The 17,827-nt window shown below is 44.8% G+C and overlaps 1 protein-coding gene across 1 annotated transcript in view; it reads right to left on the reverse strand.

The window, feature by feature from the left end:
• The window catches only part of RALGAPA2 (Ral GTPase activating protein catalytic subunit alpha 2), a 4,189,194-nt gene that overhangs the window by 277,819 nt on the left and 3,893,548 nt on the right, over window positions 1–17,827 (reverse strand). The gene's annotated exons all lie outside the window — the stretch shown is intronic.

Consider the following 17,827-nt stretch of genomic DNA (forward strand, 5'->3'; position numbering starts at 1 on the left):
GGCCGAAGTAATAGCTACAAGAAAGGCTGTCTTCTAAGACAGAAATTGTAAATCCACTGTAGCTGCAGGTTCAAAGGGTGAAGAAACCAAAGCTTGTAGAACTAGAGTAAGATCCCAAGGTGGCGTGGGGTCCTTGATTGGAGGCCAAAGCAAAAAGGTACCTTTCAAAAAAAAGCTATACAAAGCTTAGAAGAAGCTGGGGAAGCTGAATTGTCTCCTATATGAAAACTGGAAATAGCTGCTTGCTGAACCTTAACCGTAGAGAAACTGGCACCTTGATAAGAAATATCTGTCAAAAATTCCAGAATAGTGGGAATTGGAACAGTGAAAGGATCCAGATCATGTTGGGTCGCCCATACCGAGAAACATTTCCACTTACTGGAGTAAACTTTCCTAGTGGATGATTTGTGAGCCTTTACCAAAATCTTCTTAACCGGAGAAGACACCCTAGGAGTCCTAGCTATCACTGGAACTGGAGCAGCCAAGCCGTAAGCTGCAGACTGACTACATCTGGATATGAGATCCCTGAGGGATGTGAAATCAAATCCAGAACTGGATCTAATGTCCAACTAGGACAGACTACATGAGACCACAGAGAGAGGAACCATACTTGCCAAGACCAAAAGGGGTCAATGAGGATCACTAAGCTTCCCAGCCATTAAGCTTTCTGAATGAACTTCGGGATCAGGAGAAGTGGAGGATAAGCATACAGAAGACCGGAGGGTCAAGCATGAACCAGAGCGTCCCCTGGGGGCTCCCCCAGAGGGGGGGGGGGTTCAGAGCAAAATGCTCAATGCATTTCACGTTGGAAGGAGATGCGAAGAGATTGCAGCAAGGCTGACCCCACTTTAGAAAGATCTGCTCCACTACTGAAAGATTCAGAGACCACCTGTTAGGCATCAGAATAGATCTGCTGAGCCTGTCCATCAGGATGCTGGACCTCCCAGGAATGTGCATTGCCACCAGAAACCAGCTGGTGGAGAACACCCAGTCCCATAACCTCATGGCTTCGCAATAAAGGGGATAAGACCTGATTCCCCTGTTTGTTGACGTACTAGACTACAGACATGTTGTCTGTCTAGAAAGTAATCATCCCTCGGGGAAGATGGGTATGGAGAGCTTGCAACGCCAGTAGCACTGCCCTCATCTCCAGGATGCTGATGTGCAGTTTAGTCTCTAGGGAAGACCACGTGCCTTGGACTGTCCTTCCCATGCAATGCCCCCCCACCAGAGTAGGGAGGCATCCATGGTCACAGGGGTCAGAAAGATAAAGGGACACCCTGAAGAAGATCCTGGCATTTTAGCCACCAGAGAAGTGAAACCCTGCAGACTCGAGACATGCAAACTGACTGGAATAAGGGTAGAACTAGTAAGTACCACTGGACCGCTGAAGTCCACTGAAGAACCCTCATATGCAGACGAGCCTTGCGGATGAGTGTAATCTTGGCCGCCATGGACCCCAATGCCCGAAGAACTGATTCCGCAGGGGGAAATTGGGTCTGAACAATGTACAACACAATGTCTGAGGGACTGAATTCTGTCTGAGGTCAGAAAAAACTTGCTCTGAATGGTGTCTAACCGAGCTCCAGTAAAGTCTAAAGTTTGTACCAGATCCAATAGGGACTTGTTGAGATTTATGGTTATGCCCAACTGATGGGCGGTTTGGAGAAGGAGATCCCTTGCTGGGTAGAAGTGATGTTTGATGGTGGCAGACAGGAGCCAATCGTCCAGGTAGGGGAAGACCTGGAATCCCTGCAGCCGCAGGTGAGCTGCCACCATTGCCATCGCTTTGGTAAACACCCTGGGGACGGTGGTGAGACCAAAGGTTAGCCCTTTGAACTGGTAGTGGTTGGACCCAACCAAAAGTGGAGTAACCTCCAAGCATGCTTGTCCATTTTGATGTGAAAGTATGCATCCTGGAGGTCCAGTGAGCATATCCAGTCGTTGTTCTGCAGAAAGGGCAGAATGGATTAGAGAGTGACCATCCGGAAATTTGTCTTGGCAACTGACAGATTTAGGGTTGAAAGATCAGGAATGGGTCTTAAGCCTCCCGTCTTCTTTGGCACTAAAAAGAACCTGGAATAGATGCCTAATCCGAACTTGTCAGGGGGGGAATTATGATGGGCTGGATGACTTGTTTTTGAGCAACTTGGAAATTTCCAGTGCTGCTTCCTCGGTTTGTGCAGGTGGAACGTCCGGGAGGTATTTGGGCAGGACTGGTCTTTGGATGAATGGAATTGAATATCCTCTGGATATGATTTGCAACACCCAGCGATCATCTGTAATTGACTCCCAGGCTGTTGGGTGTAGTGAAAGGGGTCCCCCGACTGCCTCCAGTGACAAGCAGTTGGGCAGCCTTTCAGGGTCTGTCCAGGAAACAATCCAGAGACCCCTGGTCTCTCAGACCCCCCTCTGCCATGAGGGCGGCACCTGTCATATCCCCCTCTGCCTCTGGGGAAGGGTGAATCCTGAGCGTCATGGGGATATCCTGGAGACTTCCAGAACCACATCACCTTCGCCCCTCGTTGATTCCAGGAGAAGGATCGTTGAGGGGTTGAGAACTGGATCCTGACAGTAGAGAAGATCTTCCCATCTTTCTCGCTCTGGACCAATGTGTCTCTTACAATCTTTCCAAAGAGAGTAGAACCATCATATGGGGCATTAGTGAAGGATGCCTTGAAGGGCTGTGAGAATGCTCAAAGCCGGAGCCAGGCATGACGCCTGATGGCAATGCCTGTAGCGGATGCTCTAGTGATGCCTTCAGTAGTGTGAGACAGATGCAACATAGAGGTATTGGAAACTGAAGTAAGGATGGCCATACAGGAAGAGAACACCTTCTGCTCCCCCGCTGACATGGACCCTGGGGCAGACTCAGTGACCTCCTTGACCAGGTCTCGCTGAAGTCTGATCACATGTGCCATATAGTTCAGCGCAGGTACAGCAAATGTGGCTGAAGCATAGACCCGCTTTACAAAATGGTCCATAGCCCGGGAGCTCTTTCATGGTGGCTGCCGCCACCACCATGGCATCAACCGGGGACTCCTTAGACCAGTGCTGTTTGTCCAACAGCGCACTTAAAACTCTATTGGGGCTTTGGGAATGGGCTCCACTATGTCAGCCTCCTTCCATGCCCAAGATGTCACTAAATCCACAAGTGGATCCATGGGAGGGGACACCCAGGAGGTAAAGGGCCCTGTGCCAAATGCCTCCAGAAACACCTACTCGTCCGGGTTGGGTTTTTGGAAAGATCACCCCCCACGCTGGTGAAGGATTTCCATAATGTCTCTAAAGGAGACATCTTCCGGGGGTGACCGAGGGGAACCCTCCCCTTCCTCCAAATTGGTGTCTTCTGTGAGGGACTCCAGCGGGGAGTCCAAGTGCCTCCCTTTTACACGTATGCTTTTGAGAAACCTCCTCAGGGGGGTCTCTGGGGAGGACTCAGAAACTTCTGGCTGTTCCATGGGGGAACTTTCTGGGGTGGAGAGGCAACAGGCTGTCCCTGAGGGGGCAGGACAGTGGAAGCTGTTCCAGAATAAAAGGGAGCCAGGACGGACTCAGAGGATGATAGCATCATAATCTATGCTGTGGAACAAAATCCCGGTACATGTGAGGCAGAGCACCTCTCTGGTCTTGTTCAAGAGGAATCTTGACCAATGGATGGGAGATTGCAGATATACCCCAGGGATTACTTCAGCGTCACTGCTTGACAGAGGCACAGCAAAATGATAGGCATAGTTTTTATTCAAACTAAAGGGGTGGCGAAAGCCACATAACTATGGGCTAGGCTTATAAATGCCCTTGGGCAGATAGCCTAGTATGAACCTATGAACCTATGAACCTAAGGGTCTTGAAGGAACCAAGAGGACCCATTCTCCATCATGTCCTAAGCAGGATGAGAACGGATCTTGGAAGCTGGGGCCAAGGTCAGATCCATATTTCTCTGTGTCAATGGAGGAGCTGAAGCCGAGCCTCTTGGCGCCGAGACTCTGAGAGGCAGAGCCAACTCCAAAAGCCCCGGAGTCAACACCACCCCTTCGGATCCAGCACTGAGGCTACGGCTCTGAGAACCGGATGGCTCTGAGCTTGTCACAGCCAAGCCACTCAGGGCAATGGTCGTGTCGAGGTACTAGGTACCATCGGTGCCTACTCCTCAATGCCGAGAGGCCTCGGACCCAAGAACTCCAAAACCGGGGATCGGAGAAGGAGTAATGGGGATAAAGGTGGACTGCATGCTCCCAGCCCTGGAAGGAGAGGGGGAAGGGAAGGCTCCCACCTGGGTCCGAATGAATTTCCACATCATCCTGTCTACCCCGGCTTCGGAGAGGCTGTGGATGAAGCAGGAGGGGGAAGCCACAGAAACTGGCCTGGACTGGCACCAGTGAGAGGGCGATAATGGGGACTGGCCCCAAGAAACCTCCAGCTCCGGGGAAAAGAATAGTGATCAGAGCCAAGAAGAGTCCGGGCTGGTAGCCGGACGAAGTTTTGCCGGAGGCTCAGCCAAGGAAGCACGGTCGGGGGACCGCTTCCTAGTCCTGTCCCAGTGCTTATTTATGCTTGTGCTTCTCCCTGCCCACAGACCTTGCAGCGGGAGGTTGAGTCCCAGAGGCAGGGGCAGAGGAAGCAGCAGCAGTGGTCAAAGTTGAAGCAGGGGGTGCCGAGGAAGGAGGCCCCTGAGATCAACTTGTTCCTCCTGTCGATCAATGTGGGGGGGTTTAAACCAGCACAGATCAAGCAGGAGGTGTCTAACTGGGGGACTCCTAAGCTTCTGCCCACACCCTGTGCATTTCCTGAACCCTGGCTTGGGGGTCTCAGCCATGGTACAGGAACAAAACACACACACACACACACACACACACACACACACACACACACACACACACACACACAGACACACACACACACAGACACACACACACACACAGACACACAGACACAGACACACAGACACACACACACACAGACACACACACACACAGACACACACACACACAGACACACACACACACACACACAAGCTATCACAGACATGAAGAAGGAAAAAGGGAGAAGACTGATGCCTGAGCGCAAGGGTAGGGGTACACTAAAGAAACAATAGTTTAAGAAAGGACACAGAAAGTAGTATAAACAACAAAAAATTTCTAACAATTACTCACCAGGAACCTGGAGCAATGGACCATGATGCTAGCTAGATGCGTGGCAAATGAAATCCGAGGAGAGGAGGGAGACAGGGGGCATTATGGGTAGGGAAGGAGATTGGAGTTTGGATCTTATGCTAGAAAATGCAGCCGTGTCGGATCTGTGCTGGATCCGAGTCCCACAGGTTGAAGAGCAACAACTTCAGATCTTCTGTTAATGTTATTTACATTCTACTACTTGAAATTAATTTTTTCAACTTTCATGTGAAATCACTACAACAGTGGATATTTGAAACTTTACTCTTGCAACAGTGCAGACAATTTTAAAATACTTTCACAAAGTATATTAAGAATAGCAAAGTAACAATGCATTACACAGGCACAGCAAGTGCAAAATTTTAACTGCAACTCTCACATGATGACTGAACAGCACATGCATCCTTTTACTGGAAACACTATTCTTTAAGCTACAGAGTAGAGTACCGTATACTACAGTCCTTCATTAATATAAAATGTAAGATAAAATACAGATAAATTACGAGGTGGCAGCATTTCTGCACACTGACCTCAAATAAGCTAATCCTAACTATAAATAAGCATATCATGACTGACCGGATGGATATGGACATACTTTCACAAAACATCAGGTTTTATTACACATACTTCGCAGTTTTTGTTTTCTGTCACAAACTGGCATTTCATATATACATACAGATATCATCAGCATCAGCAGCAACACCTTTTTTTCAATGGTTATAGGAGATGTGGGTGTCGTGTCAACTGGCATCATTTTTCTCAATTCAAAGCTTGACTCCTAACTTGTTTGAGAATCATGCCAACATGTCTTGCATTATTTGCATGAGGGAAGACCCATCCATTGGTTGGACCTTGTCTCCTTTTGCCTTCTTCCTGTCTCTCTCAAATCTGCTTTAGCAAATCATCTTCTGCTTTACTGCACATATGACTGAACCATTATAATGTCTTCTCCTTGACCTTTTCTACACGTCTCAAGCATTTCATCCCCATTACCTCAAGCTTCATCAGCTGCTCTGCCTTCACTGCCCTGGTTTCTGTGCCACACAGAAGAACTGGTTGCATCACCATTTTGTACATATTATTTTTCAACTTCTCTGGCATTCTTCCGTCACACCAGCTGGATGCAGCGAATCTGATTCTAGCTCCTCACCTTCGTCTGACTCCCCCATGTGCAGCTTTGTCCACTGTCTTGCTTGTACTCAGTTTCATCCCATGTACCTTCAGTTTTGCATTCTATTATCTTCTCATTTTCTGTTTCTGTTAAGAATCTGCATGTAGTGCTACATCATTTGCTTACAACAGCTTTTTTGCTAAGTCCCTTCTGACCTGTTTGTTCACGTAGTTCATCACCAGCAGAAATAGGAGTGGGCTTAGAGCTGGGCCCTGATGCAAACTCACTCCCACTCAGAACCCTTCTGTGAGACAAATCATTGTTCATACTTTTACCACTGGGTTCCTGTACACAGACTGCACTAATTCTACCAATGTTTTCAGGACACGAGTCATATCAGGATTGCCTAAATCGGCTTTTATGGGACCTTGTCACATGCCTTTTCCAAGTTTTGGAATACCCAAGTCTAACCTCATCTCCAGCTTCTTCTCCACTTCTCTCACTGCAAATATTAAGTCAGTTGTACTCCTGTCTGATCTCAATACATATACATACGTACGTATACACACACACACACAGTTCCTGAGCAGAGGGGGCTTACAGATTATTTCTAAATTGCCTGACCGGACCTTCGGATATCAGACTTCCGCTGTTCTCATCTGACTTCTCTGGAAGATTCCAATTATAATTTTTTACTCTGAAAATGTGGTGGGATGTTCTGCATTAATTAATCCTTATCTGACACCAGCTCTCTGCATTCTAAATCTGGTATTTTGAGTAAACGTACTGTATTTCTCTGCTGACCTTGCACCTACATATAGTACGAAACTGGTTATTTTTGCATAAACATAAAAGTAGCTTCAGAATGACCTTGTATGTGATCTTTCATAACCTCAATTCTCCCCATATTCCTCTTCAGTAAAGTTGATAAAATTGTATCTGTTTCATCCAAGTACTGCTTCTGTCTGTGGCCCACTTCTTTTAAACAACTGCAATGTATTGCCCTCATGTTTTAGAATTAGCAAAATAGTGACAGTATACAAAGTTCTAAGCTTCCTCCTCATAAGCAACTGCACTGTCACAATACCTATACCTTGAGTTAGATGGCTTCTATATTCCAGTGGCTAGTAGATAAGGCACTTGTCTCTTAAGCCGAGAATTGTGGGTTTGAGTCCCAGTGGGGAAATAGAATTTTTTTCCATAATTCAATTCAAGAGCAAATTGGACCAGTTGATGGGGAATAAGAAATTTACCCCGAGTCTTAACACCTATGTTTCTAGTACAGAGAGGCAACCTATAAATGCTTGATCACCCATGCCAAAGCCTACATATACCCCTTAAAAAATCCTAGGGTATCAAAACTTATCAGATACATCTGTGAAGCATGGCTAGGTTTAAAAAGGCCCCCAGGGGTCTTTAGCCTAGTAACCACTTTCGTATCTATGAATAAACAGCAATTTGATTTTACCCATACTAATACATTTCTGCATCAGGATTTTCATTGTATCATTTGTTCTATTGGACTATGTTCTATGGAAATCTCAAGACTATTTAAAATGTTTTTTTAATTTTCAATCCTGAGCAAAATTTCCAAACTCTTGCACACTAAACTCTGGAATTCTGTAGCTTGCAAAAACATTTTCAACACTGAAGTCACAGTGAACTTGCAGCATCCTTTAGTTATCTGTCCTTTTTCATCAGCACAGTCCAGGTTAATATCAACACCTACAATATAACCTCTTTAGGCAGATAGACTCCAGAGGTGCTGAATTAGCCACAAGAATCTTCAGTAACAAAGTTTTTCTCCACTTCCAGTGTTCAGCCCCATGGCTCATAATGTTCTAAAAGCTTCCTTAGTGTGTCAGTAACTTTTGACATGGTCAGTATGCACGTGGACACAGAATGAATCATTCTCAGAAATCTCTTTAGGGGCCATCTATACTCAGGATATGGCTAATACATAATGATTCTCACCTTCGTCAGCATCAGGTTTCTGAACCCAATGTGAAATTATGACCAATATAACAAAGTCGTCACACAAATGTAAATATTCTTGCTCATTTACGAACTGCATTTCCTCAGTCTGTTCAATAATCTAACTACAAGTCATGCTCCTGTTTAGTCTCACCCAATAGCAGCAGATTATAACTTACACTGACTACACCATCCAGACACACTACAGCTCTTAATAGAGCTCTGAAATATCTCCAGTGCAGACAAAATAAAAAAAGGTAGTTTGAGAAGTCTGCAGCTTAACAAAGGCATAACGTATGCACAATGCTTTGAAAACGCTCCACCCAGCTTGATTTACAAAACAAACTACTTAGCATCTAGCATTGAAAAGTATTTGTCAGTGGGCACTGTTGATGCAACTTACTGTCAGAAATAGACAGTACTCTCTCTCTCTCGCTCAATCAGTCTGCTCACATCTTGGGAGTCTATGCAGATGCAAGCTTATATTGTTTCATATCTTCTTCTTTTGGCTTTTCCTATTTAGGGGTCGCCACAGCAGATCACCTGTCCACTCATGATTGGCAGTGGAGTTTTACAGTGTCGAGTTGCCAGCACGGCGCCCAACCTTCCACAGAAGGCACACACATGCAAGCACTCATGCCTAGGGCCAATTTAGAGTGTCCAATCCACCTACAGCATGTCTTTGGGATGTGGGAGGAAACCGGAGCACCCGGAGGAAACCCATGCGACCATAGGGAGGACATGCAGACTCCGCACAGAAGGCACCCCAGCCGAGGATCGAACCGGAGAACCTCTTGCTGTGAGGCGGCAATGCTAACTGCTGCACCACCGCGGCCACCCCAAGCTTATATTGTTTCATAACTGAAACAATAATGTTAACCTCTTCTGAAGACTGTTAGCAATAATATCAAGATTCTCTGATCTTCTTGCCTCTTCCTCTGTTCTCATCATAGCAATTTGTACTCTTCCATGTGAAAGAAGTGTTATCATTAGATCAGAATATATTCTGATGTGATATTCACTTGGCAAATAACAGTCCAGTAAGTGTGTACAGTACACAGTTTTGCAAAATACCATGACTGCATAATCCGCTTTCATTGTCTTCTTATTGTATGTTTGCTTAGCTCTCAACTCCAAAACAACAAAAATGCCTTCAGCATTAATGGGAACCATCTTACAATTACTACAAATAACACCCTTGGAAACATTCATGCAGACACCATATTCAATTTGTGAATGTTGTGAATACATATAGCAAACGATATTAGTTCTTAAGATTCCAAATGACTTAACATATTCATTTTATACTGAATCCTCTAAAGAAGTAACATGACAAAGGTTTTATATCTATTATTTGTACAAGCAAAACAATAGTATCTAACCCACAGACTATATTCATGCCCTCAATATATTGCTACATACTGACTGATACATAGTGCTTTGCAACTTTAATGCTTTAATGGTGGACTCTGATAAAGCATTACTTTATGCTTGTGCCCACCTTAACGTCAACAGAATGGCAATTAATGTTTTTAGTTAAGCAACTATTCCTTGCGTTATCAATGAAGTGTAGTGCACTTAGTCTGAATTGACAAAATGCTCCCATATGTACTCTTTTGTTCCTCATTTATAAATTCAATAAAATGCAAACATTGCACAATATATTTCTTTCAGTACTTGGGCTGCTTAAAAAAAGTTTGTTATGGACACTTTAGTGCTGCGAAGATTGGGTCTCATACTTAGAAGTAACAGTGGATAGTGCTGGGCAGCAAATAGTAGAAGGTAAAATAGCTTTTAAAAACTGTTCGAACTTCATTCTGCCACAGATTGACAGACTGCACTGTCTAACAGCTTGTAAAGCCATTAGATCTACAGAGAAACACTTGGTTTCTGCCTGCAGTCCAACCATCTCAACTATTCTTGATTTACAGATCATGACATTTTTCATCTCATATTTCTGCCCTGCCCCTCACAAAACTTTTGATTTTTTTGTTTGGTAAACCACCTAGGATTACAGCGAATAATGCAAGACTTCAGAAATTCCAAGACTTCCAAGACTGATCAACAACTTTACTTCAGCTCTCCCAATCTGAAAACAAAAAAATGAGAAAAAGGAGTGCCATTGAAATGGTTTCTTGCATACAATTCAGTCACTGTCTAGTAAGTACACTGTCTGGATGCCAGCACAGAAGAAATTTAGAGAACCTGAAAGAAAATTAACAAGAAAAGGTGAAGAGAAAACAGTGTGGAAAGGATTCTGCAATTGTTTAGCAAAAAGCAGTTCAAGCTTCAGCTCTGGTTCAAGAGATGGCATCCAGTAATTTAGAAGAAAAAATAAATCAAATGTAATCAGAGGTGATTAAAATAAATGAAACACTGAAGCAAAATACCAACAGAAATAACCAAAGGCTGGAAAAAGCCAGCCAAGTAGGACGCTTCTCAAGAAGAGCTGTTTCAAAAAATAATAGCTTTAGAGAGAGAGCACACAGAGAAAATCTGTGAATGTGAAGTTGTTCTATCTCGCCATTCATTCTTACAGATGGGTTCGGAGCCAATCCTCGGCTCCGAGTCGGCCTACTACAAGCTCGAGGTCTTCAGACAGCTCGAGGCCAAGTCCCTATCCCATGATGCACCTCGAGTTACCTCAGATCTAGTTTGCCGCTGCAACAGATCGGAGGTTTCCAAGCACAGCTCGGGCCAGTATAGCTTTTTCTATACAAATTTCTAAATTTTGGCTCTTATATTAATAGTTTTTGATAGTATTTGCTAGTTATATCTTAGATCTTTTATAGCTTAAAGTTTGATAGTTCTCTTTCTCCCTTTGGCCTTCATTATTTTTTATAGGCCTTTAATATCCCTTCCCTTCTTGGTGCACCTTATATTAGAATAGCTTAGTATAGTGTTTTACAAGCATTTATAGATAGTTAAATTTGGTGTGTGTGTGTGTTTATACATTTCACAGTTATCCATACATAGCCCATTTGTTCCTTTTAGGGGCTACTTAGAGTTTATATTATAGTGTACTTTAAAAATTGTTAAAGTTTGTGTAATTTGAATAATTCAAGTCATTTTGGTATAGTAGATAGTGTCATGGCTGACCAGGATAAATGCAAACATCCCAAGTCTGGTTTTAAAAAATCTGCAAAGTGCGGACAAAAGATGTCAGTGACAGTCAAGTAAATTGGGTTTATTGTCTCGGAGCCTTGCACTTGCAAGAGAGCTGCTCCATTTACCATTCTTTTTCTAGCAGAGTATTACATGAGAGGAAAAGAAAACTTATTGATAGAGGACTTTTAAAATCTTCCTTTTAGGAAGCTTTGAGTGACCAGGATAAATCTAGCCAGTCTCCCAAGTCTTCAAAGTCTTCTAAGGCTTTTTCTTCTGAGATGACAAAAATCTAAAAGCCGTCGACATCGGCTCCACAGCCTTCGGAGCCGTGCATCCTGTCTTTTCAGAGCCGGTCCCCAGTCCTGGAACCAGTCTCCGAAGTATTAAAGTCTCCTATTCTCCAGTCGGTACCAACCTCCATACATTCATCTCGGTCCTCTATCAGCCTACACGATTTGGACGTGGATCGTGTGGTGCAGAAGCTGCTACAGGCACCGGCGTCTGCTAAATTTTTATCAGCTCCGACCCAAGTGGTTTTGGAACTGAAGACTGTTATGCCATCAACTTCTTTTCCTCCGCGGAGCCATACCGGTCCGTCGGAGCCAGAGGAGTTGGACCTGATTGTACAGCCTTCAAAGCCGACGCCTACTCCAGTGCCATCGGTTCCATTTACTCAGACTTCCTTGGCGTCCATCGAGGAGTCTAGAAGCCGACACTCTCCGGTCGGGTATGGGGAGGATAGTCGGACTGACCTGTCGATTCCGACTTTGCCTCTAGAGGCCTCTGCTCAGATGAGTTCGGTTCCTACCACTGTTCCTGTGCCGAAGGGATCGGTTATTTCTTTGGATCCAGAGGTTCCTTCTCATCAGAGCAGAGGTGCCTTTGAAGCCATGAGGAGAGTGATGTCCCCCAGGACATCTACAACTTCAGGTCCAACTACCTCCTCCCCAAAAATGCCTGTGTCCACTTCTGCCTCACAGATCCCTTTGAAGCGTAGAGACCCAGAGCCTCAGGAAGGCCCACTGGGTGGCCCCTGCTCTTCCGAGACCTCACCAGAAGTTCCCACTGATGAGGTTCCCAGGAAGAGAATTTGCAAGAGGATGCACCTAGACTCCCCACAGGAGTCTCTCACGTCTGATACCGACTTACATGAATCAGAAAGGTCCCCCCTCTGAAGATATCTCATTTGCAGATAAATTAGAAATCCTTAAGCAGAGGGGTGGCTGGAAGCCCACCAACCCTACTGAAGATGAGTCGGTTCTCCTGAAGGCTTTCAGGTCTCAACCCTCCACCTCTTGGGTGTCTTCGCCCTTTGATGAGATCATGGAGCTGGTCTCAAGAAGGGCATGGGAGTCTCCAGACACCATGGAGCCTGTCCCTTGGAGGCCCAATAAATTTATTTCCGCTCCTCAGGATAAGTCATTTCTCACCAAGGGAGTGCCAGATGATGCCATGGTGGTGGTGCCAGCCATCAAAAAGGAGATGTCAGAAACTTCTTCCTCTATCCAACCTCCTAACAGAGACTCTAGGATCATGGATAGACATGGGAAGCGCATGTACAGTTCAGCGACTTTTGCCACATGTTCCCTGAACTATCTCACACATTTCACAATACTGCAAAGAGACATCCTAAAAGAGATTGGAGATAATCTTCAGGGTACGTTAGCTGCAGGAGCTTCAGACAAAGTTGGCTCCCACCTTGCTACCCTCAATTCCATAGTGAACTCATCCATGTCTCTCATCGCATATGCAGCTGATGGAATGAGTAGGGGAGTGGGTACAGGAATTGCTCTCAGGAGATACTCCTGGATGAGCTTGTATTTCTTCCGGAGCCCTTTAAGTCATCCTTTATCAACACCCCTTTTGACGGTTCGTCCCTTTTCGGGCCTAAAGTTAAGGAAACTTTGACCAGGTGTGAGCAGGAAGTAAAGACTGTCTGCCGTCGTCCAGTTTTCCACCCCTACTAGACCCTACCCCAAGGGTCAAAAGGGAGGAAAGATGTGGTTCCGAAAAGTCCAAGGAGCCTTTCTGGACACACATGGTGAACCTCCCTCTAGGGGAAGAAGAGGTGGCAATAATGGAAGATGTCATCCTCCTCTGCCCCTAGAGGGGCAGAGGAGGGGAAAATAATGGAAAATGCCACCCTTGTGGCAGAGGGGGTCCACAAAACCAGGGCGACAGAGACCAGTTCTTTGGGAAGCCCTAACAGCGCTCCTGAAAAAAGGCCCAACTATCCTACTCTGGAGGCAGTCGGGGGTCACTTATCTTTGTATCCAGATGCCTGGCTCAAAATAACAAACGACAACTGGGTACAAAGTATAGTTTCCAGAGGTTATTTCATTCCCTTTACCATCCCCCCCTCCATTGACAAAACAATCCCGGACGTTCTACCCAGTTACAGGGAACAAGCAACAGTAGAGATCCAAACGTTGCTAAGAAAGAGAGTCATCCAACCAGTTCCAGCAGCCAGACAGGATGCAGAACTTACTCAAGATTCTTTTTAGTTCCAAAAAAAGACAGGGAACTGAAGACCTATTTTGGACCTAAGCAGACTAAACAGATCGGTCAAGAAAGAGAATTTCCAGATGGTCACGCTTCAATCGATACTTCCCTTCTTAGGGAAAGACAATTGGATGTGCTCGATAGATCTCCAGGATGCGTACTACCACATAAAAATGTTCAGACCATTCAGGGATCATCTGCGCTTCCGGCTGGGAGCCAGTCATTACCAGTTTTGAGCCCTGCTCTTTGGTCTCACTACAGCCCCCAGAGTGTTCACCAAATGTATGGCAGTGGTCACGGCTCACCTGAGGCATTTAGGACTCCAGGTGTTTCCATACTTAGAAGATTGGCTCCTCACTGCCACCACCAGGCATCAGCTAATACAACGCAGGGACACCACTCTTACTCTCTGCAATCAACTGGGCATTACCATAAATTCAGAAAAATCTGCCTTCTCACCATCGCAACATATCATTTTTATCGGAGCAGAATTGGACACCACCAACACTTTAAAACTTCCAGCAAATCCAAAACATCATATCCAGAGACAAGGCTCCAGCATCAGAAGTGCTAAAGTGTTAGGGATGATGGCTGTTGCAATAATAGTGATACCACTGGGTCTCATGCAGATTCTACAATGGCTGCTGTTCACTCAATGGTCTTATCAAGAGTTTCCAATGTCTCATCTCATTATTGTAACAAACACATGCAAAAAGAATCTTCAGTGGTGGTTGAACTCTCTTCAAGTAACGATAGGTCATCCTTTTATCCTACCCTCACCATTGGCCACAGTGACCATGGAAGCTTCCCTAATAGGGTGGGGGGGTGGCATTTTCAGGGAAGAACAGCCCAAGGCACATGGACTGAACAAGAGAGACATCTGCATATCAATGTCCTGGAGATGAGAGCAGTACTTTTGGAGTTGCAGTACTTTCAGGACTCTCTCCCTCTGGGGACAATTGCAATTCAGACGGACAACATGTCAGTGGTCTGGTACTTGAAAAAACAAGGAGGAACCAGGTCCTATCCTCTCTGTCGAGAGGCCCTAAGAGTATGGCAATGGGCTACATCCACCCAGCGCTTTATGATAGCAATGCACGTCCCGGGGAAATCCAACGTGATTGCAGACAAACTGAGCAGGGCAATTTTGTTGCCTCACTAGTGGTCCCTCAAAAAAGAGATAGCGGACAGAATATTCCACAGATGGGGCCAGCCTTGCTGCAACCTTTTTGCTTCTCATATGAACACAAAATGCAGAAGCTACTTTGCCCTGATTCCCCCTCCAGGAGATTCCCCAAGGGACGCACTCATACAAGATTGGCCTCTGGGTCTCCTCTATGCATTCCCACCAATTTCCTTGATACCCAAAGTACTACAGAAAGCAAAAGCCCTGGGAAGGACCATCACTCTAATAGCCTCTCGCTGGCCTCATCAGATTTGGTTCCCCTTCCTTCGACTTAATCTGTTGGAAGAGCCTTGGATTCTGGACCCAGTTCTAGACCTTCTGACACATTCATCGGGGGCTCTTCATCCCTCACTTCAGTCCCTGAAAACTGACAGCTTGGCGGCTCCAATTCACAACATAGCCTGGTTCCATAACCTCTCAAACGAAATGCAGCATATTTTAATATCTTCTCATAAATCCTCTACTAGGAAGTTGTATCTTAGCAAATGGTGGAGATTTTCTATATAGGCTTCTCAGAATAACAGTGACCCCTACCAAGCCCCCATTTCCTCCATATTAGAATTTTTGACTATACTTTTCAACAAAGGAGCTGCGGCAGCTACAGTTTGGGTACAAGTTGCCGCAATCTCTAATTTTCACCTTGGCTTTGAAGGATTGAACATAATGTCACACAAGCTATCCAAAGCCTTTCTCAAAGGGACCTTCCACCTCAGACCACCAGTGAAATCCCCTTATACCCCATGGAACCTAAATTTTATGCTTTCACCCATTATTCACCCACGTTTCGTGCCAGCTTCCTCATGTGATTTGAAATTTTTGTCTTAGAAGACTATCTTTTTAGTAGCCATCAAGTCTGCCCGTAGAGTATCAGAGCTACAGGCCTTATCCATAAAACCTCCGTAGTTGTTTTTTTATGCTGACAGAGTGTCCCTGCGAAAAAATCCTTCTTTCTTACCTAAAGTTTGTACTGAAGCTAACCTTAACCAAATCATAGATTTACCAGTGTTTTTCCCCAAACACACCAACAACTTAGATTATATGCTGCACAAGCTTGATGTTCACAGACAGCTCAGATTTTACCTGGATAGAACCAAAGAGTTCAGAAGATCAAAAAACTTTTTGTTTCCTTTTCAGATTCTAGGAAAGGTATGCCAGTGGCAAAAACAACACTATCTGAATGGTTATCTGACTGCATCACTTTCACTTATTCAGCTGGCACTCTACCTTTACAACATAAAATTAAGGCTCATTCTACCAGAGCAGTGTCCACATCCTCTGCTTTTTCTGCTAGGCTTCCTATAGACAATATTTGTGCAGTAGCCACTTGGTCAACACCTCATACTTTTATCACTCATTACAAAGTTGATAGGGCCTCCAGGGACAGGGCCTCCTTTGGTTCTACTGTCCTGAAAAACATACTCCCGTGAGCCACCCGAGAAAGATGGTGCTTGGAACGCTACCCATCTGTAACAATGAACGGCGAGATAGAACAACTTCACATAAAGACGTTATGTACTCACCATAATGTTCCATGTGAGTTGTTCATCTTGCCTTCATTCTTACTTCCCACCCTCCTACCCCCTCCAGGGTTTTTCGAGGACCGAGACACTAGTTATATCATGGTTGCTCTATCTTTCTATGTTTATTTTTTTTAACCTATAAAAGTGATAGAATGGCATATGGTACTGTTAGAGGCAGCAAACAAAATCTGAGGTAACTCAAGGTACAACCTGGGATAGGGACTTGGCATCGGGTTGTCTGAAGACCTCGAGCTTTGTAGTAGATCAGCTTCAAACCCATCTGTAAGAATGAAGGCAAGATGAACAACTCACATGGAACGTTATGCATAGGCGCCGGAAGCTGTTAAACACTGGGGGGGGGGGGGCAGAGGGTGACAGGGGCACTTAGTGAACTAAAAAGGGTAATTTTTTTATAACTATTTGCTACCACAACATAGGTTCACTTGGAGGTCATTTTAAGCTTAGCCAATTCCCTTTTGGTGCTTGAATTCACATTTTCTGATTGGTCTTAGCTATCCCCACGGCTGATAATTGTATATTAGCCCTAGTGAGAACAACTGTGATCATACCATAGATAATTTGAGGGGGCCATGTAACGGATGCAGCATTTAGGAACTATCCATTAGTGGCATGAAGGGAAATCCTGGAGTACATTTTCTATTACCCATCCTCAGATCCAAGTTGCATTTGAATATGGATGGATGAGCTTTGTTTATTTTTATGGACAGTCTGTTCCAGAACAGTGATAGCCTCTGTGATGTATATCCATCTCTCCACAACATTCAGTTTAGATACCTGGACTGAGTATTTCTGATGCCATTTGACTTGCTGATGTTCAGTAGGTCCATCTGTATTATGTCGAAGGATGCTTTGTATGCCAGACATGTCACCGCTAAGCACTGAGTATAGTAATAAATATTTGAGGTAGTCCATGCAAGACCTATTGTTTAGGACTTGTATCCTTTTAGTACGGTATCTCTGAAGATATTCCAATTGTTGCATGGGGCTGGACAGATACATGCCAAAGTGGGCATTATACAAAATGATTGACATAATGAGAGCTTTGTAAAGGGGGACAACATCTCTAGATCTAGTCACAATCAATTTGTTTATAAGCTGTGCAATATAGAAAGGCTTTCTAATGACTCTGGGCACATGTTGGTCAAAAGTTAGTTCACTGTACACACAAGTTCCCAAATGCCAAAAAAATTGGATCAGTTCTCAGAGGGCATTGTCATGATTTTGACACCAGTTA

Source organism: Protopterus annectens, chromosome 1.part2 (assembly GCF_019279795.1).
Source record: "Protopterus annectens isolate FY-2018-M chromosome 1.part2, PAN1.0, whole genome shotgun sequence".
NCBI lineage: Eukaryota > Metazoa > Chordata > Ceratodontiformes > Protopteridae > Protopterus > Protopterus annectens.